This window comes from Heterodontus francisci, chromosome 24 (genome assembly GCF_036365525.1).
Source record: "Heterodontus francisci isolate sHetFra1 chromosome 24, sHetFra1.hap1, whole genome shotgun sequence".
In the NCBI taxonomy this organism is placed as follows: domain Eukaryota; kingdom Metazoa; phylum Chordata; class Chondrichthyes; order Heterodontiformes; family Heterodontidae; genus Heterodontus; species Heterodontus francisci.
Genome location: NC_090394.1, coordinates 71,646,901 through 71,673,127, shown reverse-complemented (window position 1 = coordinate 71,673,127; position 26,227 = coordinate 71,646,901). Strand labels below are relative to the sequence as shown.

Here is a 26,227-nt window from a genome sequence, read left to right as displayed (position 1 = left end):
ACCCGCTCTGCCTTGTCCACTCAACTCTTCTCCTTTCTGGGCAGGCTTTTGGTCACCCCATCCAATAGCACCTTCTTTCATTAGCAACGTTAACGTTGTCAACCCTCCAGGATTGTCCTTTTGTCTCCAGGAATTGAACATTAATCCAGGAACAAAAACAAGAAATGCTGGATTCACTCAGCAGGTCTGGCAGCATCTGTGGAAAGAGAAGCAGAGTTAACGTTTCGGGTCAGTGACCCTTCTTCGGAACTGACAAATATTAGAAAAGTCACAAGATTATAAACAAGTGAGGTGGGGGTTGGGCAAGAGATAACAAAGGAGAAGGTGCAGATTGGACCAGGCCACATAGCTGACCAAAAGGTCACGGAGCAAAGGCAAACAATATGTTAATGGTGTGTTGAAAGACAAAGCATTAGTACAGATTAGGTGTGAATATACTGAATATTGAACATCAGCAAGTGCAAACCTGAAGAAAAACAACCTGAAAAAAAACAGTGGGTAAGCAAACTGAACAAACTAAGATGAAATGAAATAAATGCAAAAAAAGATTGTAAAAAATGTAAAAAGGAATGCAAAAAAAAGGAAGAAAAAATAACTAAAAATGAAAGTAAAGTGGGGGGCTGTCATGCTCTGAAATTATTGAACTCAATGTTCAGTCCGGCAGGCTGTAGTGTGCCTAATCGGTAGATGAGATGCTGTTCCTCGTGCTTGCGTTGATGTTCACTGGAACACTGCAGCAATCCCAGGACAGAGATGTGAGCATGAGAGCAGGGGGGAGTGTTGAAATGGCAAGCAACCGGAAGCTCAGGGTCCTGCTTGCGGACTGAGCGGAGATGTTCCACAAAGCGGTCACCCAGTCTGCGCTTGGTCTCCCCAATGTAGAGGAGACCACACTGTGAGCAGCGAATACAGTATACTACATTGAAAGAAGTACAAGTAAATCGCTGCTTCACCTGAAAGGAGTGTTTGGGGCCTGGGATAGTGAGGAGAGAGGAGGTAAATGGGCAGGTATTACACCTCCTGCGATTGCAAGGGAAGGTGCCCTGGGACGGGGACGAGGTGGTGGGGGTAATGGAGGAGTGGACCAGGGTGTCGCGGAGGGAACGATCCCTTCGGAATGCTGACAGGGGAAGGGAGGGGAAGATGTGACTGGTAGTGGCATCACGCTGGAGGTGGCGAAAATGGCGGAGGATGATCCTTTGGATATGGAGGCTGGTGGGATGAAAAGTGAGGACAAGGGGAACCCTGTCACGGTTCTGGGAGGGAGGGGAAGGGGTGAGGGTAGAGGTGCGGGGAATGGGTCGGACACGGTTGAGGGCCCTGTCAACCACAGTGGGGGGAAATCCTCGGTTGAGGAAAAAGGAGGTCATATCAGAAGCACCGTCATGGAAGGTAGCATCATCAGAGCAGATGCGTCGGAGACGGAGAAACTGGGAGAATGGAATGGAGTCCTTACAGGAGGTAGGGTGTGAAGAAGTGTAGTCGAGGTAGCTGTGGGAGTCAGTGGGCTTATAATGGATATTGGTAGACAACCTATCCCCAGAGATGGAGACAGAGAAGTCGAGGAAGGGAAGGGAAGTGTCAGAGATGGACCATGTAAAGGTGAGAGAAGGGTGGAAATTGGAAGCAAAGTTGATAACGTTTTCTAGTTCGGGGCGGGAGCAGGAAACGGCACCGATACAGTCATCAATGTACCATTAATCCAGGACACTGCTATAAGGAACTCAGGAGAAAAATCTTATGGCATTAAACAAAGAGGCGTTCTGTCTTCAAGATATTAACAGGAAAAGACAGGCTAGATAAAGATAAACTATTTCCACTGGTTGGAGATTCTAAAACTAGGGGGCATAGTCTAAAAATTAGGACCAAACCGTTCAGGAGAGATGTTAGGAAGCACTTCTTCACACAAAGGGTGGTAGAGTTTTGGAACTCTCTCCCACAAACAGCAGTTGAAGCTAGAACAGTTGTTAATTTTAAATCCGAGATAGACAGATTTTTGTTAAGCAAAGATATTAAGGGATATGGAGTTAGGCCGCAGATCAGCCATGATCTCATTGAATGGCCTGCTCCTGTTCCTATCTTCCTATGTTTGTGAACATTTTCCTTTACTAATTGTAAAAATATTGGTGATAAGGAAGAAAAGGTTGTTTGACCAACAGTGAAGATGTATCCAATTGGGTAACAAAGAGACAATTCCCTTACCTATTGGCTTTGGGAAGGCAGTGCAACTAGTGGATGGACCAATGGCAGGAGTGTGGGGGCAAGGTGGTTTAAGATGGGAAGTCAAGTGATGCAACCTCCAGGAACACACCCAGCCATTGTTGGCAATCCTATTTGTTAAGGATACATTGGTCTATTGATTACACCTCTACAAAGGCCTGAAGTGCTGGATAGATGCACATTGTTTTTGGGATTGGAATTGCTCTTTTTCATCACAAATCTCCCTCCTGATATTTTCCTGCTGTTGACAGCTGTGACTGAATCATGCACAGGCAAAGCTAATATTCTGATCATCTAACATTCTACTAGTAATGAGATTTATCATAAAAAACAATGAGGAAGATTGTAAGCCCTTTTAAACATAAACCTTGTCAAAGTCGTTCACATCAGAATAGATTACATTTTTAAACCAAAATGACTGTGACTTGACATGCCTAAATTATTTATGTATTAATGTTTGCTTGTGATTAGGTTAATATTACACTTATCAAAAGGTTGTTGTATACCCATACATTGCTTTTCTGGCTGACAAACCTAAATAAACCTCAAAAATAAAATAAAGGAGTTATGGCAAGAGTCAATGCTTTGAGGGCTTTTACACAAACCTTATTGGTTTCACTGATTTTTTTAATAGATATTTAAAGGTCAGCAAGTTTCTAGTGATTTATAATGGCCTGATTAATATATCTGCCTGATTCTCTAATTAACAGCAGTTTGACATAAATGACAGAATTTTAAAAAACTTCTAAATGCAGTGATCTTATGCAAATATACACAGAACAGCAGGGGAGTTATCCACAGTGTCCTGGTCAATATTTAAACCTCAACCAAAATCAACACTATAATAGATGATCTGGTCATTAGCATATTGCTGTCTATGGGATCTTGCTGTTGCAAATTGGCTGCCGCACTTCTTACAACAGTGACTACACTTCAAAAGTACTCCATTTGGCTGTAAAGTCCTTTGGCATGTGCTGAGGTTATGAAAGGCACTCTATAAATCCAAGTTCTTTCTTTCGTTATGAAGCCAAAGAAGGCAATTTGAAATAAGTCTTGGCATGTGTTAATTTGGATTTTTTTCTCACAACATTTTCTTCGTGGGAATCCATCTTTCAGAAAAGGCAGTTAAAGTGCACATAACAGGTCACTTTGGGTTCCGCACTAGATTCATATGAATTTATTCATGGTGACAACCCCCATGGTGAGATTAGAGTAGAATCAACAATTGAAGTTGAGGCAGACCACACAGAGCGACAGAGCTGTCCGCCACTGGATTTGGTGATTTGGATAGATCTTATGTTTGAAATGCCATACTATTAGCAATGGGTGTCTGCATAAAAACAAGCCTCTGACACACATTGAAATATTACTGGAAATAAATTGCATTAGTGTGGCATTCATCAGTAGACACTCATGACCTTTCGCGTTCAGTCACAATGCCCAGTGAGTAACTTTGGCCCCAGTTAAGGAAAACATAGTAATCGGATCCTAATTTGTCACTGAACACTGACACTTGACCTTGAATGAAATGCAATGGAAAAGAACAGCAATACAGCACCACACTTTCGGAAGGATGTGAAGGCATTATAGAGGGTGCAGAAAAGATTCATGAAGAACTTCAGTTATATGGATAGATTGGAGAAACGGGGACTGTTCTCCTTAGAGAAGAAATTAAAAAGAGATTTGATTCGAGGTATTCAAAATCATGAGGGATCTGGACAGAGTAGATAGGGAGAAACTGTTCCCATTGGCAGAAGGATTGAGAACCAGAGGGCACCAACTGAAGGTGATTGGCAAAAGAAGCAATGGCGACATGAGGAAAAAAAATTTTATGCAGCAAGTGGTTAGGATCTGGAATGCCCTTTCTGAAAGTGTGGTGGAAGCAGATTCAATCAAGGCGTACAAAAGAGAACTGGATGATTATCTGAAGAGAATAAATTTGCAAGACCGCGGGGAAAAGGCAGGGGAGTGGGACGAGATGAGTTGCTCTTGCAGAGAGTCAGCAAGGACACAATGGGCCAAATGACCTCCTTCTGCATTGTAACCATTCTATGATTCTATATGTTTGTGCATCCCGACTTTCTCAGTAGTCATTGCACTGCAGACAAATCACAGTGCACAGGAATATATCTTGTTATAAAAAGAAGTATAAAACTAATCCCATCATTAAAAAAAGAAAATATTGGTTAAGCAAAACTTTCTGTCAATCTCCCTTGCCACTTCTGAGGTTGAAACAAATGCTCGCAACCCTGGTACATTATTTGACCCTGAGCTGTGCTTCTGACCCCATAGCCTCTCCATCACCAAGACTGCTTACTTCCATCTCTGTAATATCGCCCATCTCCTCCCCTGCCTCATTGTCAGCTGCTACTGAAACCCTCATCTATGGACTTGTTACCTCCAGACTTGACAATTCCAATGCTCTCTAACTACATCCTAACTTGAACAAAGTCCCATTTATCTATCAGCCCTTTGCTTGCCAACCTTCTTTAGCCCCCAGTTAGATATTGGCCCCAAAGAGCGGGAAGGTGGCGAGGGCGTGGAGGGCGTGGCGTAAAATGTAGCGGGAGGTTCGGGAGGCCCTTCCCAACCCATTCCCGCCTCCGCCGTTACGTTAGGCAGGGCAGTGGCAGCAAAAAATGGCCTGCCCACCCCAGGTCAATCAAGGCCTTTAAGTGGCCAGTTAATGGCCACTCAAGGGTCTCTGCCTGCCATCACGGGGACGGCCTTGGGGGGGAGGGCGGGGTGGCCCTCATGATCAGGAACCCTGTGCCCAACGGAGGGCCGCCCCCGCTGCCCCAACCACCCTCAAAACCCAACACGGCCCCCCATTCCGCCAATCAACCACCTTTGCCTCGTCGTGGCCCTACCGATCAGCCCCAGCGAGACCCCCAAAACCTACCTTCATTATGGGCCTCTCCGACATCTTCCTTCCGATGGCTGGGTTGCAGTCCCAGCGGTGGCCACCACTCCTGGTGGCGCTGCGGGAACAGAATGCTGCCGGCCCACTGATTAGACAGCAGCTCTATTAGGCAGGACTTCCTGCCTCAATGAGGTGGAAGTCCCACCTCAAATCAATTAAATGCTTGTGGACTGCAAAATGTGGACCGGATCCCCAGGCCAGGCGGAGGCACATATGCCACTGACTTTTCAGACGGTGGATGGCTCCTGTCCGCCAAGGGTAAAATTCCGACCATTGAAATTCTCATCTTTTTTTCAAACTCTTCCATGGCCTTGCCCCTCCCTATCTCTGTAAACTCCTCAAGCCCTACAACCCTTTGGGATCTCTGTGCTTCTTCAATTCTGGCCTCTTGCACATCCCCGATTTTCATCGCTCCACCATTGGTGGTCATGCCTTCAACTGCCTTGGCCCTAAGCTCTGGAATTCCCTCCCTAAACCTCTCCATCTCTCTACCCGCCTTTAAAAAGCTTCTTACAACCTAGCTCTTTGACCAAGCTTTTGTCCATCTGCCCCAATATCTCCTTATGTGGCTCGGTATCAAATTTTATTCGATTATGTTCCAGTGAAGTGCTTGGGACATTTCACTATGGGGCTATATGAATTGAGTTAAATATATTGTGAATCTACTTTCAAAGTGAGTGGAATACAATAATCAAGTGCTACAATTAATCTGGTGAAACCAACATGTAATTAATGATTGATCCATTGTGTGAAAGGTTAATCAAATTATAAATTGATACCATGAGTGCCAAATCCCCAGTTGATTTTGGTCCCCAGCTAATGTTCCTCATGGTTACCACACTCACTGTTCATACTGTCAATGACATCTGACTGGCATCAAGATATACTTGCCTTAGAGGGGGTGCAACAAAGGTTCACTAAGCTGATTCCTGGGATGAGAGGGTTGTCCTATGAGGAGAGATTGGGTAGAATGGGCCTATATTCTCGTGAGTTTAGAAACATAAGAGGTGATCTCATTGAAACTAAAGTTCTTAGACAGTTTGACTGGGAAGATGCTGTTTCCACAAGCTGGAGAGTCTAGAACTAGAGGTTATAGTCTCAGGATAAGCATTGGCCATTTAGGACCAAGATGAGGAGAAATTTCTTCACTCAGATGCTAGGGAATCTTTGGAATTCTCTACCCCTGAGAGCTGTGGATGCTCAGTCATTGAGTATATTCAAGGCTGAGAGTGATAGATTTTTGGGAAATAAGGAATATGGGGATCAGATGGGAAAATGGAGTTGAAATCGTCGATCAGAATTGATCTTATTGAATAGCAGAGCAGGCCCAAGGGGTTATATGACCTACTCCTCCTCCAATTGTTATGTTCTTTTCTTCTTATGATACTGTCTGCCCAAGGCATCACTCTCCTACCAGTGCATAAGCAATCCATAATGGGGGAGAGTCCAGGGGTGGGGAGAGTCCAGGGGTGGGTAGACCCCATGCACTTCCTGTTCTATCCAACTTCAGTATCCCAAATGAGACATAAAAATTAATTGCCAACCCTGTTCTCCATAATTACTCCACCTAACCCTCACTCAACTTGTTTGCAACCAAAATTGAGTTTGATGTTAAGTCATTATAGAAAAGGTCTGGGCTCTTTTTTCTGCAAAAGAGAAGATTAAGGTGTGAACGAATAAGAATTTTAAGGTTATGAAGTGGTTTGATAGTTTAGGTGCACAGAAGATGTTTCTACTTGTGGGCAGACCAAACTAGGGGCCATAAATATATGATAGTCATGAATAAATCCAATAGGGAATTCAGGAGAATCTTCTTTACCCAGAGAGTGGTTAGAATGTGGAACTAGCTACCACAGGGAGTAGTTGAGGCAAATAGCACAGATGCATTTAAGGAAAAGGTAGATAAGTACATGAAGGAGAAAGGAAGAGAGGGATATGCTGGATGGATGAGATGGGTGGGAGAAGGCTCATGTGGAGCATAAACACCAGCTTAGACCAGTTGAACCAAATGGTCTGTTTCTGTGCTGTAAATACTATGCAATTAGCTCACGGTGTTATTGTTTGGTATAAATAAACTTGTCCTGATGTACAACCTAAAATCAACTGATTTTTATATCTTGAAATAACAGTGGGGTTATAGGGATAGATTTTCCTGTTCTTGTACCCGATCGCCTGGCCACTGAGGTAAGTGGGACAGGAAGTATCATATATCTGAATTTCCGTCACTACACCCAAGCAGGGTCAGGAAAATTTGCCCATAATCTTTGCAACGATATTCTATTTTCAATTTGATTAATTTTGGTAGCTCTTTGGCCTCTGAATTAAATCCCTTTTGTTTGTTCGTCCATGGTATGTGAGCATCGCTGGCAAGACCAACAGTTGTTGCCCATCCCTAATTGCCCTTGAGAAGGTGGCGGTGAGGTGCCTTCTTGAACTGCTGCAGCCCGTGTGGTGTACCCACAGTGCTGTTACAGAGGGAGTTTCAGGATTTTGAAGAAATGGCAATATATTTCAAAGTCAAGATGGTGTTTGACTTGGAGGTGAACTTGCAGGTGGTGGTGTTCCCACACTGAGCATCGGTGAGTAGGCTATTGGTGAGTAAGTGCCGATGACACCTTCCGTCACTTTGCTGATGATTGAGAGTCGGCTGATGGGTGGTAATTGGCTGGATTGGATTTGTCCTGTTTTTGATGGACTTCTGTACATTATCCTGAGTGACACTTCAATTCAGTCTCAGGCGAGTGTTGTGTTGTCAGAGGTGCTGTCCTTTGGACCAGATATTAAACTAAGGCACTATCTGCTGGTTCAGGGAGGTGTACGGGATTCCATGGTGCGATTCAGGAAAAGTAGGGAGTCCTCCTGATGATCTGGCCAACATTCCACCCTCAAGCAATATTACCAAAAAACAGCCAACATTCGAGTCAACACACGTGTTGCAGCTTGTGGAGTTTTACTGCTTTCAAACTGGCTTCTACATTTACCCACGCACTTAACAACATGGACTATAACAACAACTTGTATTTATATAGCACCTTGAATGTAGTAAAACATCCCAAGGTGCTTCACAGGAGTTTTTATGAAACAAAATCTGACACCAAGCCACAGAAGGAGATATTAGGGCAGATGACCAAAGATGTGGTCAAACAGGTAGGTTTTAAGGTGCATCTTAAAGGAGAAGAGAGAGATGGAGAGGTTTAGTGCGGGAATTCCAGAACTTAGTTAATATGTGCTCTTTCATTTGCTGCTGCTACAACACGAATGGCCTGTTACAATTTTGTGCTGCTTTTTGTTACAACAAGCAAGCGTCCATGAATTCTTTTCAGATTCCTGAAATTGCTTTAAACAGCCCGATGGTGACTTCTAGACCACAAATATGCTGCAGTACAGCATGGGCCACATGATTAGACAAATCCACTACCCCCAGGCTGCCGTGCCTATCTTTTTCCTACCGAAGCTATGTTTTGTTTTGCTAGCATAAGCTATTTGGTATGATAAATTAAAACAAATTGTTCTGGCAAATTTACAGAACATAACCTGTACTGTCATAAAACCTTTACACCAGATGAATTTCAACATCCAGATGGCTATAGACTTACAGAACTATGAAAAGAATCTGACGTTGGTTAGCTTTGGAGTCAGGTTTCACAGGCAATGTTTTGGCCATTCTGCTCACAAAATCAATACTGCACACTGGATAACACAGTTCACACAAAACGTTATATGATTTTCTGTCATGCATACCTTTTCTAACAATTGTGTTGCTAGATCAATGAACTTGCAAAAATACTTAAATCTGGTTTTGCTTATGCATCAACAGTCATCCGATAGCTCTGAAATAAGGTATCATGTCATCCATTACAGCGAATCAAGGATTTTGATGAACGATATCTCTCAACGTCACAGAGATCAAATAAAGCCATTGGAATGTTGCATTAAAAAAATGATATTGTGCTTCAGGTCATGTCTGTTGTCAATGATGAATGGCTGTTGCATGCCTCAACACTCAAAGAACATAACTGTGATTTGTTCTTCAAATATAAAACAATACTGTCTACATTCAAAACATGCATACACACAAGAAGATTGTCCATATTATCAACACAATTCAGGCAGCAAATATAACAAAGAACATATTTTGGTCTACTGATTTAACAATCCAAAATATGCAAGCACCATACATTGATCATGCAGTTCCTCCTTGATTTATCTGATATCTGGATCAAGTGTCAGTTCAGCTCAGTTGGTAGCACTCTCATCTATGGATCAGCAGATTGTGGAGCTCAAGGCCCAAACCAGCCACATAACACAGGCTGACACTGAATGCAGTATTATTGCTTTTGTTAGATGAGTCATTAAAGTGAGTTCTTGTCTGCTTTTTCCTTCTGAACGTCTGTTAACGATCGCGTAGTATTATTTGAAGAGCTGGCAGTTCTTTCAATATGCTAACCAAACTTCCCGCCACAAGTAATAACATCAAAATTGGGATTTGGCTGGTACAGAATGTTTTCCAACATAACAACAGTTACTACACTCCAGAAGTAATTCTGTGTGTCAAGTGCTTTGAGACATTTTCATGTGATAAAAGTGCAACATCACTGCTAGTATAATTTATTACTTTACTTTGGCAGAGCAAACCAAAAAATTGTAACTTATGGACCCATGTTCTGGACTAGGAATGAATTCTCAGAAGTGAAGACCTGTTTACATATCACCCATTTACAGATGGCAGCGTTTAAGGACAAGTTCAGTGATGGTACGCTCAGAGAGTGCGGTCATTTCTGGGAGTGCACCTCACTGAATCAGGGGGTAGACCTGAATGCCCAACTTGTGGTGCACCAGATTCAGGAAGTTGCAATTTTTTGGAGGTCTCATGCACAGGATATTTGAGGATCGCTGTGTAAATTGGTCCAAAACCAAAATCTTTGGTCTTCTCCATCTGTTGATTATTTCAGTGCAAGAGGCACTACTGGGATGTCCTGCTTTGACCTTTAGGAGTTTGATTCTTAAAAGAATGATTGGCAGTTTAGTTGCCCACATAAAGTCCTGGAGTTTTTCTTTTGCTTTATTATAGTGAACTGATCTTACTACAATTGCATTACCTTTAAATGCATTGCTTGCTGCTGGTATTTTGGAGTACAGAACGCCTTTTGCAAATCCATTTTCCCACAGCACTGCTGCTAACTGCTGATACTTCATTAGCAACAAGCACAGTGTTCAACATGGGAATCCCATTGGGCACTGGTGGACTGAAGACTCATTACCATGCAAAATCCACTACCATGCAAAATCCACCATTAGTGACTTGGAAGGATGTGATGGCATTAAAAAAACAGGGATAACCCTCTGGTCAATCTTGTCATGGGACGTCAGGGGTGGTGCGGCAAGGGGTGATCAGGCTTGAGGAGCCAGCACTATACCCTGGTGAAGCACAGACTGTGAAAGCAGCTGCGAACATGCTCCATCAATGTTACATCATGTTTGCTCTATGATGCTTGAGGTAAGCCTACTTCAGGCATAAGATTTCATCTGAGGTGTCAAAAAGTAGACATTCTTACCTTGGCACTCTTTCTCAGGCTTCAGAATTTGTCCTTATCTGCTCTCTGGATCTATGAACATGGAGGCTGGATTTAGTGCTGGAGGTGGGACTCCTGGCATCGGGCCGAAATGCTGGGGGGAAACCCACCTCTGCCTTTTCGTGCCCCCTCACACCCCCATCAACTCCCGGAGTAATACACTGGACTTTTTGAGTCAAAGTTTTAGGAGGCGGGATCCCCGTTCCTTTAAAGACTTTAAAGGGATGGGGATCCCGCCTCCAAGAACGGCCAGCCATTCAGAAGGCTAGCAGCTCATCTGTATCAGCAGTGCCACTGTGAGTGGCAGCCACTGCCGGTACTGCAGAGGCCTTGGACTCAGGCACAGCGCTGAAATCCCGGAACAGAGGTAGGTGAGGTGGGGTCGCCGGGGCCAGTACAGAGAGGGGTGGTGATTCAGTCCGGGGGAAGGGGTCCCAGTGGGTAAAGTTGTTCCTGGTGGGGGTCCTTCATGGGGAATTTGTGCCCCCCCCAAGTTTGCAGAGAGTTCGCCTCATTTTACAATTGGCCCTTAATAGGCCACTTACAGGCCTCAATTAGCCTCTGGGCAGGAAGGCCATTGTCGGCCTATCCTGCCCCTGGAAAGATAACTGAGCGACGGGCCCTTTGCCCTGCACCACCAGTACCCGTCCCCCCCACCCCCCACACCTTCCCCCATTACCCATTGAGATTCTCTGTGTCCCTATGCCTCCAAACCTGCCTCGAGGGCTCATAAAATCCCGGTCAACATCTGCTCTATCAGTGAACTCCTTCTGGGCAGTAATTATGTTGGCGGAGTTGACTGGAGGATCCTAGAACGTGGCACAAAAGAGCAGGAAAGCCTATATTACAGAGACAGAGGTGGTGCTTATTGTGGAGATGCAGTGTCCAGAAAAGGTGTGGCAGCAATGTTTGCTATGGGACTCCATTCCTGTCAACACATGCCAGGAGGGAATATTTTTTCATTTGTTCAGATGGACGTCGCTGGCAAGGCCAGCATTCATTGCCTGCCCCTAAGTGCCCTTGAGAAAGAGGTGGTGAGCCACCTTCTTGAACTGCTGCGTTAATCGCTATGTGTGGTGTAGGTACTTGGTAGGAGGAAGTCTGATGGCTGAAGGCAAAAGCCACAAACAGAATGGCATGGAAATCCTTTAAAAGATGACACGAAGGTTGCTGGAGTTGTGGATAGTGTGGAAGGCTGTTGTAGGTTGCAACGGGACATTGACAGGATGCAGAGCTGGGCTGAGAAGTGGCAGATGGAGTTCAACCTGGAAAAGTGTGAAGTGATTCATTTTGGAAGGTCGAATTTGAATGCAGAATACAGGCTTAAAGACAGGATTCTTGGTAGTGTGGAGGAACAGAGGGATCTTGGGGTCCATGTCCATAGATCGCTCAAAGTTGCCACCCAAGTTGATAGGGTTGTTAAGAAGGCGTATGGTGTGTTGGCTTTCATTAACAGGGGGATTGAGTTTAAGAACCGCGAGGTTATGCTGCAGCTCTATAGGCCCTGGTTCGACCACACTTGGAATATTGTGTTCAGTTCTGGTCGCCTTATTATAGGAAGGATGTGGAAGCTTTAGAGAGGGTGCAGAGGAGATTTACCAGGATGCTGCCTGGACTGGAGGGCATGTCCTACGAAGAAAGATTGAGGGAGCTGGGGTTTTTCTCATTGGAGCGAAGAAGGATGAGAGGTGACTTGATAGAGGGGTACAAGATGATGAGAGGCATAGATAGAGTGGAAAGCCAGAGACTTTTTCCCAGGGTGGAAAGGGCTATCACCAGGGGGCATAATTTTAAGGTGATTGGAGGAAGGTTTCGGGGAGATGTCAGAGGTAGGTTCTTTACACAGAGAGTGGTGGGTGCGTGGAATGCGCTGCCAGCGGTAATAGTAGAAGCAGATACATTAGGGGCATTTAAGCGACTCTTGGATAGGTACATGGATGATAGTAGAATGAAGGGTAGGTAGTTAGTTTGATCTCAGAGTAGGTTAAAGGTTCTGCACAACATCGTGGGCCGAAAGACCAGTACTGTGCTGTACTGTTCTATGTTCTCTAAAATCATAAGGAAACGATGTTACGCAACCAACAGGTTAGCAAACTCACTGAAGAGTACGATAACTAATTGAGCAACTCAGGAGAGCAGACAAAATGGGCTGCATTTTCGGGCCCTGCCAAGGTCAGGAACAGAGGCAGACGAGGCCCAAAGATACTGGTGCCAGCTGGCGTGCTGGTTTCCCAACCCTTTTCCTGGTGCCAGCGATTTTTGCTTTCTGCCCCACGAGACCGGTAGCCAATTAAGTTCATTAAGAGCCATGTTAACCAGAGTTAAAGGGGGCTAACTAGGATATTTCTGTTGGCCTTCAATTTCCTGATGCAATGGGAGGTATTTAACTGCCTGAAGGCGTGCACCCAATGGCAAGCTGGAGGGGGCCAGCGCTTCAGGTAGGCCTACTGGCTCTCCCTGCCTACACGGCTGTGGGTGCAGCCAAAGGCCTCCCTGTAGAGGGATTCCACCGCCAACGCCAATGCCGCCCCCCCACCAACAGTTGTGGCCTAGTTGCTTTATCTGCCTTTTATTTAAAGATATAAAAAAAATTGGTGAGAGGGTGCCTTCATGTTGAAGCGCCCTCTCAGTTACTTACCCTCTATTGCAGCCTTTTGCTCCTCTCAAGCTGGAAGGCCTCTGATTGGCCCTCCAGCTTCAAGCATTCGCCCACTGCCCTTAGTTGAACAGGGAACCCCAAAGAGTGACTGTTGCCCGCCAGGTGCTGGTTGGAGACACAGAAACAGTCCCAACTCCTGTTTCCCCACCCCTCGAAGCAAAAATTGAACCTCATGTATCCCAGTTGTACAGACTCCAAAGTGTAAAGGAAGACACAGCTGCTGAATTGGAGGGCTATAGAATTAGCTCGAGCAAGGATATTCTCTAGGTTTGTTCTTCCTGCTTACTCCATCACAGTGTTGGGATCTACTAATGGGGCAATGGTGCCAATGCTAATGTAAAGGCCCATTTTTAAAAAATTCATTCATGGGATGTGGACGTCGCTGGCCATGTCAGCATTTATTGCCCATCCCTAATTGCCCTCGAGTAGGTGGTGGGGAGCTGCCTTCTTGAACCGCTGCAGTCCATGTGGGGTAGGTACACCCACAGTGCTGTTAGGAAAGGAGTTCCAGGATTCTGACCCAGCGACAGTGAAGGAAGGGTGATATAGTTCCAAGTCAGGATGGTGTGTGACTTGGAGGGGAACTTGCAGGTGGTGGTGTTCCCATGCATTTTCTGCCCTTGTCCTTCTAGTTGGTAGAGGCTGCGGGTCACTATGTCACACTGTATCTGGCTTCTAGCACACTTTACTGTTGATGTTGCAAGCAAAACAGCTGTGTTAAATCCACTAATATTTCGGAGCAGTCCAGAACAAGAGCCCATAAATATAAGATAGGTACTAATAAATCCAATAGGGAATTCAGGAGAAACATGTTTCTCAGAGGGTAGTTTGAATGTGGAACTCGCTACTGCAGGGAATAGTTGAGGTGAATACTATAGGTGCATTTATGGGAAAGTCAGATAAACACGTGAGGCAGAAAAGAATATGCTGATAGGGTTAAATGAAGAAGGGTGAGAGGAGGATCTGGTGGAGCATAAACACCAGCACAGACTTGTTGAGCAGAATTGCCTGTTTCTGTGCTGTAAATACATGCAGGCCCCCACCTACCAAGAATGAGGCACATAATTTTGCCACATGAACATTAAACTTAAAATTGTTGCTGGGAGGAAAAGTGGGCATATCACAAGGCATTGCCAGGCCCCTCACCGGAAAGACCTTTTTGCATACTGGCAGACAGTGTTGGAACAAAGGAACTAGTCAGTCCCTGTTCCCCCAATACACAGAAGACGTGGTCAGACCAGTTTAGTCACATGACTAACTGGCTGTTGAGTTTTTTGAATTTGAACTTGCCACAGAGAATTTGAACTCAGAAAGCTGTTTGGTCCTGGACTGAAAAGATCTCTCTCCTATCTGCTCATCTCTTTCTCACCAGCTTTGGAATCCGGACACAGGAACCCCAAGAGAGAAAAGTCTCCTACAGTGAATAAGGTTTAAGAAGAATACTGGGCCCCAATGAAAAGCAAGAATTACCTACAAGCAAGAACTACCTACAAAAGGACTACAGTGAGCTTGAAGCACAGTAACAAGAAACTCTTCTGATATTGCCTCAAACCTCTCTACTTTATTCTTTCCTCTGCTCTTTTCTGTCTCTATTTGCATGTGCGTATCGCGAATGCGTGCTAGCATGGGGTGTGGCGTGTATCCATAGGCGTTAACCAAATTAGAGTTTAAGTTCAAGTTTAAATAAATTTCACTATTCTTCTTTAAATCTAAGAAGGCCTGTTTGTGCTTATTTCTTTGCCTTATAATTAGAAAGTGGTGAACAAGGATTCACCACAGGGGGAGCTCAAAACACAGTGTATTTAAAAATTAAATCCTGTTACAATATGACCAGGTGAAGGCTGAGAAAGACCTCTCGACACCTTTCTCACCTGGTCATAACACTATGTAATACAATGCCCTTCCCACATGTGAACAGACTCTCCAGTATTCATGTTCACAAATATTGAGACACCTGGACAAATAGACAACAGTGATTTACTACCACATCAAACAACAACAACAACTTGAATTTATATGGTGCCTATACATGATAAAATGTCCCAAGTTGCTTCACAGGAGTACTATCAGATAAAATTTGACACTGAGCCACATTAAGACAGGTGAAACTTGAACAAACAGGAAGACTTAAATGAGCGCCTTAAAAGAGGAGAGAGAGACAGAGAGGTGGAAACATTTAGGTAGGGAACTCCGGACCTTAGAGCCCAGGCAGCTGAAGGCATGGACGACAATGGTGAAGCAATTAAAATCAGGGATGTACAAGAGGCCAGAATTGGAGGAGTGCAGAGATCTCAGAGAGTTGTAGGACTGGAAGAGGTTACAGAGATAGCTTATGTGAATTTGGAGGAGCTACAGCAAGCTGGTAGAGCAGGGCAACAACAGAGCATAAGTAAGGGAAGGAAGGAAGTCAGTAGGCCAAGTTTTAAAATAAGAGATCTGATGTGTCTTTCTTTATCCAACGTTATAACATGGGCCCATTCTTCATTGATTTTAAACTGTATGGCCAGGTTATGGATCATTTAGCAAACCCACAGGAATTGGCTTGGCTTTGAGAGGGCTTGGCCATGATGCTCCTTAGACCTGAATAACTCACTGATGTTCATTATCTAGACTCAAGCATGAATACTGAACACTTGGACAAGGGCACAAAGCCAAAACTCAGCATGTCAGTGCCTTCAAGAAAGGAGGTATGGAAATAAGGAAGAAAAAGCTACCTGTGATTTATTCTCCAGTGTGTCAGTGTACGTCAAGCTATAAAATTTAAGCAACTCTTTTATTCTCCATCAGCAATAGCTTCCATGAAAGCATCTTACAATGGCCTAATATTGACACTTGGGGCTTCCTCGACAAAGTGACAATTTTGTCACTTTCTTGTGGGCTGCCAGTGAGAAAGATTGAAAACTGGCCTGGGAGAATTTACTTCCCACTCACTCAAATATAGCTCCTAGTAGTCAATCAGGGAGTGTGAATTAAAGGTGTGAATGGGTAGCGTTCCTGGCTGAGAAGTCTAGTCACGAATGTGGGAGAAATGAATACAGGGCAGGAAGCCTGAATACATACAGCTCCTGGCTGAGAAGGCTAGTCATGTACGTGGGAGCATGAATGAAGGGAGGGGAGGAAAAATAAAATATTATAATAAAATAAATCAAAATTGTTAAAGGCAGTTAGTTTGAATTGTTTTTTTGGTACTGAAGCACAAACCTTGAACAGCATGGCAAGATACAAGAGGAAAGAAAAGGCAGCAACAGGATAAGCATTTCTCCTTCCTTCAAAACAAACCAACTTTACAAAGTGTGAAAGCTGCAGTTATTTTTGTATAAGACCAAACACTGTGCGTATAAATTGGGTTAAAAGGCATAAGGTTAGTTTGTCATTCAGTTTTTCATCTGACAAAAACATCCAATAATATTTTTTAAATTAGTTATAACAAAAACAATTTTAAAGTGTAACACAAGGTGGTTGTACTTAAGTTCAAGGCAGATAGCTTCTTGATATTTTTGGGACTCAGACAAGGAAATAAGATATTTCATTGCCAAACCTTAGTTCCCAAGCAACTGCAGCTCCCACGTGTTCATTACTTTCAATGTATTCTTATTAAATAGCTTCACTGTTATAAAAGTTACTTTCACAGGCTGTTCTTTCAAAGGTCATACAAGACCAGGCTTAATGAAAAACTATTTTTCATTCCTTCCTTTCAGGCTTCCGTTACCTCTTGAAGAAGGCTAGATGATACTTTGTCCTAGGCCCTACTAATGCATCATCTGTGGCTGCCTGAGAGCAGGTGGGAATAATTTGCATTGACTTTTTTGGCCATTTTTGCCACCTCTCTCCCTGGAGGATTGCACTTTATCTGGGCTGATGTTCCCTGCAAGAGGCCAATAACCCTTCCTTGGGAGGAAGTTATGATCTTTAACCCATGTTTTAGCACCAACATTAAATGGATGGAGTTCTGAAAAGTTGATGATAATTTTGGTTTTAAGATACTAAAGAACGTGTTAAGAGACTGGGGATACTTTGCTAGGGTGGAAAATGAATGACTTCTATACATATAAGTTTTATTTTTCAAATCTGCAGTCTCAGCTCACAGCTTCATGCACCAGAAGCACATGTTGAAAATTGAGTTACTGTGTGCCACCAGGAGTGTGACACCAGGGGCCCGCCAGCAGGGGCGACACGCCAGCAGGGGCGACACACCAGCAGCATGACACCAGATGCGTTGATTAAATGGATACATTCTCCGAATTCACTTTGGGAATGCAAAGTTGTAAAATCTATCATATATTAACAAAAGAGATAATGACTAGAGCTGTTATATAAGGTGGTAAATTATCATGCAGCTTAGTTGAAAGCAATTAGGGCCCATGCTTTTTCACTTTTTTTGCCTCTCCCAGGAGAACAACATGGCTGTGGGGGGGGGGGGGGGGGGCGGGGTAGTGTGGAGGGGGAGAAGGGAGTTACAGAGGGAGGGGAAGGAGGCAAGACATGTCTAGTTATGATGATCCAGCCATCATAGTGTGTGGGGCAGCCTTGATGGACCATCTGGCATTTTCTCAGCCGACAATTTCATAAGTTCATATGTCTTAGCACCAGCACAAAAGGACTGGGTTGTGAAAAGGTGATCATGACAATTTTGGTTTCTAAGGTAAGAAAGAATGTTCGGACTTTTTAAAAACGCTGTTTTGATAAATTATATGCATTTTACCTGGAGGTTGTTATAAGTGGGCATAGGTAAGTTTTATTTCCCTTCTGCTTTCTTACACTGTCACTTGTGATTCACCAAACTGCATCCTGACTTCCATGGGCCTTACTCCGAAACGCGTCACCGGGAACTGTGCGAGGGAGCTCAGAGTCAGTTCTCAAGCAACTCTCCTTCCCAGGCTGTGGCCAACAACAACTTGCATTTATATAGCCTCTTGAATGTGGTAAAACATCCAAAGGTGCTTCACAGGAGCGTTAACAAATAAAATTTAACACCGAGCCAAATAAGGAAATATATAAGTGACCAAAAGCTCGGTCAAAAAGGTAGGTTTTAAGGAGAATGTTAAAGGAGGAGAGAGGTGAGAGGTTTAGGGATAAAATTCCAGAGCTTTGGGGCCAGGTAGCCTAAGGCATGGCTGTTGTGGGATGACCTTAAGAGCAGACCACCTTAAGGAGCTGTAAGTGAAGGTCACCAGAGGAAGTGATGTCGTGTCACACATGACCAGGGAGTTCTGGGTGTAGCCCGACAGAATAAGATGTGTTTAGATGTCCTTCTTTGGCCTCCTTGTCTCGAGAGACAATGGGTAAGCGCCTGGAGATGGTCAGTGGTGCTTGTGCAGTAACTGTGTATATATGCTCTAGTTAAGTTATAATAAAACCCCACATTTTCTTTGGATATTACTTGGAGTCCTGTGAGTCTTATAATAGTTCACATATCAAAGGAACAAGTAATATTACATGGTGGCAACATTTGGGATATATTTTTTCTGAAGACCACCAAATATTATACTGTGACAATGTTTTTTTTTTCTGGAGAACAGACTAAGAGAGAATGAGGAACAGCTAATTGCCTACCTGCAGTGGCTGAAGGTCCTGGAGAGCAATTGGCAGGAGACACCACAACAGTGCAGCAAGCTAAGACCACAGACAGAGAGGTGTTGAAACTCTGTGCGTACAGTGGGCAATTTGACAGGGGATAAGAGATTTCAACTAATCTGGCAGTGGGTTGAAAAATTTGAAGGGCAGTAGCTGAAGTCATTACTGTTTTAGTTGTCCTTTTTTTGCTTTGTGGGTGGGGCTTAAGCCAAAAAGAGAGGGAAGAATGCAACAGTGCCATTAGAGATCCAAAGCACAGTGAGAAAGGCAGGTTGTGGCAGCTGCCAATACTGCAAGGTGCAACTGGCTGCAGAGAACAAAGCTGTCTCACAGCTTAAAAAATCTGAGCTGCGCAAACAGAAAGCAGCTGTGGTGTCTCACTCTTTAAGGGGCAGGCCTGCAGAAAACAAAACTGTCTAAACAAGAAGGAAAGAAGTGTGCCTGTGAAAAAGAAAACCTGTAAAAATTTCCTATATTTATAAAAAGCATGATCATAAAGACAATGGCTTCAGTTATAGATGTGAAGGCGTCGGACATAGCGTCTGAATTTAATCCTTTTCAACAGTGAATGGAACTGTGTTTCCTGGATCAAGAAGTGAGTGAAACCGAAAAAACAATCTATCTAGATTAAAGTTGCATTGGGCAACGAGAGCCTGCAATGGATCAATAAATCAGGACAGTCAGCTGGGGATCAGAAGGACCCTAGCAAGCTATGGACATTCCTCTAGCAGTAACTCTAGGTGAAGGTAAATTTCTGAGTACATAGGCTTGAAGTTATGATCTACTGGCAAAGACAAGATGAATCCATTGACCAGTTTGTTGCAAGATTCCGAGAATGCAATTTTACAGATTTTGAATTGTCGGAATAGGTTATGGAGCTAGTAATTGTGTCTACCCCACTAGAGGCTTTTCAAAAAGACATGCTAAAAAAGAAGAAAGGGCACACCATTGGTGCACTACTCAATGATGAAAGGAAATTTGAAGCCACCGTGGCTGGGCGCTAACAGTTACAAATGTTGGGGGTGGCTACAACAATTGGAATGGTAACTAAGGCTCAGATGTCTGCTAAGCCTTGTGAAAAATGTGGCCTGACTCACCCAATTCACAGTTGTCCGGTGTACCAGGACAATGCAAAGCATGCTGTGTGCGATGACATTGGGTGAGGCAGTGCAGAAGGCTAGAGCTCAGATACTGCACACAGGAATGTTCACAAATCACATGCACAGAGAACGTCTGCAAGACAGGATGCAAAACACAACAAAAGGTGTGCCAACACACAAAAGCCCAAGCAGGTACATCAGGTCAATAGAGAGAGAGATTGCCAAGAGGAACTGGACGAAGAATGCGCTAGTGCAAACAATGAGCAAGCATTTCACATAGTCAATTTGGATCAACATGTCAATGCTATTACATAATCTGAAGCATTCACATTATCGGGATTATATGTCTGCAGAACAGTGGCAAGCTAAAAATCCACACCGGAGCAAGGGCAAATATTCTGCCCATCTATATACTAAAGGACATGTACTTAAAGAAATGGGAATTAATGCTACAATCAACCACAGCTAAGCTGACTGTCTACAATCAAGTGCATTGGAACAACAACCGAAGAGTGCAACTATGGGAGTTCCAAATGGCTACCACAGATGTTTTATATTGTAGACACAACTGGACCCGCTGTCGCAGGACTTCCAGTACACTGAGATTTACAAATTGTCACAATATATGAAGTCATTAACACACCAGAGATGATAGAAAATACCCAGGTCAAGTGTATAGGGTGGGTCCATGTAAAGGACGACACAAAGGCTGGAGTCTTGACACAAAGAGACTGGGAGTCTCTCTTTGGGCTTCAATTCATTGCAGCAAGTACTCGGAGGACAGAGAAATTGCCGGTGACTGGTGATGTTGACAGTCATCATTTTTCTAAGGGAAGATGAAGGCATCATATGACAGGCAAGCCCGACCAGAATTAGCTTGTTGCGAGTAGGACAGAAGGTCAGAGGCCTCAATCATGTGTCGGGAACATGGTATCCTGCAGAGGTTGCAAGGATATGCGAGCAACCCAGGTCGTATGAGGTCCTGACACCCAATGGTGCGATTCTCAGATGGAACCAAAGTCAACTCAGAGAGCTGTAAGACAACACTACATGTGACAACCCTGTGGCATCCTGGACACGTTCAAAGACTATATCTGAAGATGAACATACAATACAGAGGCTACAGGCACAGGGGAGGAACATGCTAACCAGAGTTCTGAGTCACCAGAGTCTCAGCGGAGTCATCAAGAGGAGCTCAGCTCTGAAAAGAGGTTTATGATAACAAGATCGGGACAAATAGCAAATCATCTCTACATTTTGGAGTGTTAAACTTATTCACTTGTAAATAGCATTTTGTTTTAATCATGTATAGCTAGTCCGAACTGCAACCATTGTACATATGCTTTTATCTTTGGAAAAAAGGGGGATGTTGTGAGATGACCTTAAGAGCAAACCACATTAAGAAGCTGCAAATGAAGGTCACCAGAGGAAGCGATGTCACGTCACACATGACCAGGGAGTTGTGGGTCTAGCCCGACAGAGTGAGATGTGTTCAGATGTGCTCATGCAGTAGCTTTTTGTGTATATAATATATATATTTAAGTTATAATAAAAACCCACTTATTCTTTAGATATTACTTGGAGTCCTGTGAGTCTTACAATAGTTCACGTATCAAAGGAACATGTAATATTACTACAGCTGCCAATGGTGGAGTAATGGAAGTCGGGGATGCTGAAGAGGCCAGAATTGAAGGAGCGCAGATATTCTGGAAGGGTTATAGGGCTGTAGGAGTTTACAGGGATAGGGAGCAGTGAGGCCATGGAGGGATTTGAAAACATGGATGAGAATTTTAACATCAAAGCGTTGCCAGATCGGGAGCCAATGTGGGTCAGCGAGCACAGTACCTCATCTATTGGACCTTTCTCCATTGCTGCTAACAGGAAATTAGCGTGTTTGTCACAGTGTGCTGCAACACAACGTTGCCTCTGTACTATTTCTTGGTGAGTTGCAATTTCCATTTACTGTTATCACTGTGATATATCAGGAGCAATTCGTGAGCAAAGGACAACAACTGTTATCCTTCATTATGTTTTCAAAGGTGACACCAGATCAGACCTGAACAGTTTCTGTTCCACTCACATTGTCTTACGTCAGATTTCCCACATTTCACAAAAAAATACAAGCAGAGTGAATTTCGTGTATGAACTCATTTTTGAACAAAACTATTTCTCTGTATTTCTGCTCATGGAGTATGTAATGAAAGTCATGGTACTGTGCTGATGACACTATGAAAATTTTGCTCATAAAGATTTTAAAAATTATTTATTAATAATTCAGAGGCCTAGAGTAATAATCATTCAGAGAACATGTGTTAAAAACTGGTCTCAGTGAAAGTGAGCATGACGCTATCAGATTGTTATAAAAACTCAATGGTTCATTAGTGCCCTTTGGCAAAGGGAAACCTGCAAGCTTTACCTGGTCTGGCCTGTACATGACTCCAGACCCACACCAATATTGTTGATTCTTAATGGCCCTCTGAAGTGGCCCAGCAAGACACTCAGTTGTGCAAAGAAAATTACAGAAGCTTGAGAAGAAGGTCCACTGCCATCTTTCCTTGGCAGCTAGGAATGGACAATAAATGTTGGCTTTGCCAGTGACATCCATTAACTTCAAAAAAATCACGTGAAAGGTAATAGCCTCAGGAATTGTGCAGTGCCTCGCATTTCCTTGCCAATCCACTAAAAAAGTAATATTTATTGAATCGAATGCACAAAGCAAGGCTTTGAGATATTAATGGGCAAAATACCACATCCATGCCAACTCACTGTGTAATCCTACTCAAGCAATGTAACATCTATTGAACATACATGCAGGGAATACTCAGTTCCATATAGTCTTCTTGTTTTACTACTGTAGTCTTTAGTATCACAAGTTTTCTCCCTTTCCCTCAGAAATATGTTTCCTTTCCACATCCCTTTAAAGTAATTATCAATTTTCATTTGCTTTATTTTTTCATTCAGTCTCCCATTTGATTCTCCCCATTGTGCTTCCCATAACTTCAAAGTTTTAAATTCTAAAATCATGAATGTTTGTTTCTTTTACTTTTTACTTCATCTTAAATTAAATATAACCATTCAGTGATCACTGGAGCCGAAGCATTCACCCACTTCCAGGTTACTTATCATTGTAGGACAGTTGAGTATTAAATCTATTATCATCTGATCTCGTAACCTGTTTAACTTGTTGCATAATATACTGTCTCTTGTTACCTCTACAAAATTGCTTATCCTTTGACTTTCCCTTTTCAGTTGTCCCTGACCTCTCCGCCTTACCTCCAGGATATTAAAATCCCTCTTGATTATCACATGATTTCCCACACGCTCCTTTGCTTGTGTAAACAAACTGACTACTGAACTGTTGAGCCAAGCTGCCAGTTAACAGCAGTTGTTGTTGCTTTGATCCTTTACGTCCACCTTCAATCCAAATTGCTTCAAGTATTTCTTCTGCTGCTGTTGCTACCATTTTGATAGCTGTTTTATCGGCACTCTTCTGCCGAGCTCGCTATTTCTATCTTTGTGAAATATGTTTCCTCTCTAAGGTCAAGTTTTGGTCCATCTTCTGCTCGCAGATATGTTTCTATAACAGCAATAATGCCAGCTGTACATGCCTGACATTCCTTCTGCTCTGTCAAGTTAACCTCTGGGCCCTTCCGATCCTTCTTATATTTGCAATTCTCTCTTTACCCTGAACAACTTTACCTCCTTCCCTTTCTTGGCTAGTAATAGCCATCAGCACATCAACGTATCTCCCAGCTCCAGACCAGTCTCTTAGCAAAATGTTTTTGTCCAACTTTAAATAGCTATATTTACTATGCGATTTTGCAGAAGATATGGAAACAAAGCAACTGTATTACCTTTTGCTGAATGTTCAACACATATCTTTTACGCTTTGACGATCAGGACTGAGAAATGACTGTTACCCTGGGCCAAATATTGTTCTAGGTTTTCAATCATAATTTTAACCACCCACTTCCCACCCGGTCACCTCACCCAGCATGATTGGTGCTTGGGAGAAGAGCGTCCTAACTTGCACCAAGTCCCGTTCTCCCATTACCCCCGTGCTGACTGACCTACATTGGCTCCTGGTTAAGCAATGCCTCAATTTTAAAATTCTCATCCTTGTTTTCAAAACACTCCATGGCCTCACCCCTCCCTATCTCTGTAACCTCCTCCAGCTCACAATCCTTTGAGATCTCTGTGCTGCTCCAATTCTGGCATTTTGAGCATCCCCGATTGTAGTCACTCCACCTTTGGTGGACGTGTCTTCAGCTGACTAGGCCATAAACTCTGGAATTCCTTCCCTAAACCTCTCCCTCTCTCCTACTTTAAGATGCTCCTTTAAATCTACCTCTTTGACCAAGCTTTTGCCCTAATATCACCTTACGTAGCTCAGTGTCAAATTTTGTTTTATAATGCCCCTTTGAAGAGCCTTGGGACGTGTTACTACGTTAAAACATACGGACATATGAATTAGAAGCAGGAATAGGCCACTCGGCCCCTCAAGCCTTCTCCGCCATTCAATAAGTTCATGGCTGAACTGATTACTCCACATTTCCGCCTACCCTCAATAACCTTTCACCCCCTTGCTTATCAAGAATCTATCTACCTCTGCCTTAAAAATATTCAAAGATCCTGCTTCCACCGCCTTTTAAGGGAGAGAATTCCAAAGACTCACAATCCTCTGAGAGAAAAAAATTTCTCTTCATCTCTGGCTTAAATGGGCGACCCCTTATTTTTAAACAGTGACCCCTAGTTCTAGATTCTCCCATGAGGAAACATCCTTTCCACTTCCACCCTATTAAGACCTCTCAGGATCTGAAATGTTTCAAACAAGTCGCCTCTCGCTCTTCTAAATTCCAGCGGATACAGCCTAGCCTGTCCAATCTTTCCTAGTAAGACAGCCTGCCCATTCCACGTATTAGTCTAGTACACCTTCTCTGTCCTGCTTCCAATGCATTTACATCCTTCCTTAAATAAGGAGAACAGTACTGTTCACAGTACTCCAGATGTGGTCTCACCATAGAGTCATAGAGTCGTACAGCACAGAAACAGGCCCTTCAGCCCACCGCATCCATGCCGACCATAATGCCTATCTATACTAATCCCATCTGCCTGCATTAATTCCATATCCCTCTATGCCTTGCTCATTCAAGCACCTGTCCAGATGCCTCTTAAATGTTGCTACTGTTCCTGCCTCCACCACCTCCTCTGGCAGCTCATTCCAGATACCCACTATTCTTTGTGTGAAAAATTTACCCCTTTGATCCCCTTTAAACCTCCTCCCTCTCACCTTAAATCTATGCCCTCTAGTTTTAGTCACCCCTACCATGGGAAACAGACTCTGGCTATCTACCCTATCTATGCCTCTCATAATTTTATATACCTCTATCATGTCCCCTCTCAGCCTCCTTCGCTCCAGGGAAAACAGACCCAGCCTATCCAATCTCTCTTTATAACTCAAGCCCTCCAAACCAGGCAACATCCTTGTGAATCTTTTCTGCACCCTCTCTAGCTTAATCACATCTTTCCTGTAGTGCGGCAACCAGAACTGCACACAGTACTCCAAGTGCGGCCTAACCAACGTTATGTACAACTGTAACATGACGTCCCAACTCTTGTACTCAATGCCTCGGCCGATGAAGGCAAGCATGCCATACGCCTTCTTCACCACCCTGTCTACCTGTGTTGCCACTTTCAGGGAACTATGTACTTGCACCCCAAGGTCGCTCTGCTCAACAACACTCCCCAGGGCCCTGCCATTCACTGTATATGTCCTGCCCTGGTTTAACTTCCCAAAATGCATCACTTCGCACTTGTCTGCATTAAATTCCATTTGCCAATCCTTTGCCTACTTTCCCAGTTGATCTATATCCTGTTGTAACCTTAGACAACCTTCTTCACTGTCCACTATACCACCAATTTTGGTGTCATCTGCAAACTTACTAATCATGTCCCCTACATTCTCATCCAAGTCATTTATATGACAAACAACAGAGGGCCCAGCACCGATCCCTGCAGCATACCACTGGTCACCGGCCTCCAATCTGAAAAACAATCCTCCACTACCACCCTCTGCCTCCGATCACCAAGCCAATTTTGTATCCAATTGGCTACCTCACCCTGGATCCCATGTGTTCGAACCTTCTGGAACCAGCCTACCATGCGAGACCTTGTCAAA

The 26,227-nt window shown here is 43.7% G+C and overlaps 1 protein-coding gene across 2 annotated transcripts in view; it reads right to left on the bottom strand.

The window, feature by feature from the left end:
- The window catches only part of prkar1b (protein kinase, cAMP-dependent, regulatory, type I, beta), a 241,132-nt gene that overhangs the window by 205,477 nt on the left and 9,428 nt on the right, over window positions 1-26,227 (bottom strand). For both annotated transcript variants that reach the window (XM_068056885.1, XM_068056884.1), the window contains exon 2: window positions 26-196. The gene's annotated coding sequence lies outside the window, so the exon portion shown is untranslated. The remainder of the gene's footprint in view (window positions 1-25; window positions 197-26,227) is intronic.